This window comes from Cupressus sempervirens, chromosome 8, assembly GCF_028749045.1.
Source record: "Cupressus sempervirens isolate cs-2001-9-10 chromosome 8, ASM2874904v1, whole genome shotgun sequence".
NCBI classification, from domain to species: Eukaryota; Viridiplantae; Streptophyta; class Pinopsida; order Cupressales; family Cupressaceae; genus Cupressus; species Cupressus sempervirens.
In genome coordinates this window covers 611,773,338-611,774,263 of record NC_143125.1, presented here as the reverse complement: position 1 = coordinate 611,774,263, position 926 = coordinate 611,773,338, and positions in this window count along the sequence as shown.

The window sequence follows — 926 nt, the reverse complement described above, 5'->3', positions numbered from 1 at the left end:
TAGAAAGAGGGCCTTGACATAACCACTTGTTAGACCAAAACTGAATATCCTCTCCATTGCCTAGTTTCCAAGAGACCCTCACCTTAGCCAGGTCCCTAGCCTTCAGGATACCATTCCAAATAGTTGACCCTTTAGGGATGTCCTCATTGAATAAAGTAAAATGAAGAGATGGTCTTCTGAGGTATTTATTTTCTAGAATGTCTCTCCATTCACCAGTGTTATTGAAGATTCGCCAGATTTGTTTTGCAAGAAGCGCCTTATTGAGATGGGTAAGCTTTCTGATGCCTAGACCACCATACCTCTTGGGGAGGTAGACCTTCTCCCAAGCAACAAGAGGGTACTTTTTCTTTCCTTCAAGTCCGGTCCATAGAAAGTCTCTTTGGATTTTCTCCATTTTCTCTGCAAATTTCACAGGAATTCCAAAGAGGCTCAGAGCATAAATGGGAAGGTTCTGAAGAGTGGATTTGACTAGTAAACATTTCCTAGCCTGGCTGAGAGAGGCACCTTTCCATCCAACCATCTTCTTGTTGAATCTGTCCAGAATTCCATTCCAGAAAGAGTCAGGGGGAGAGGAGACCAAGGGGAGCCCTAGATAGGATGAGGGGAGAGAGCCCACCCCACAACCAAGGATTCTAGCAATTTTCCTTTGTCTGAGTACAGGGGTGTTAACAAAGAAGGTCGATCTTTTGTTCCAGTTAATCAGCTGTCCAGTCCCTCTGGAGTAAGTATCAAGAACCTCTTTCAAAGTCTTAGCTTCTTTCGCAAAAGCTTCCCCCCCCCCCATTATAGTGTCATCCACAAATTGCTGATGAGTGAAGGGGGCATTTCTCGATTTTCATGTGGATGTGTTATTTATTTGATTTAGTATTAATTAAAAATTAAATGTGACTCAATGTCTTGGGATCCTTAAGAAATGTAATATTTTA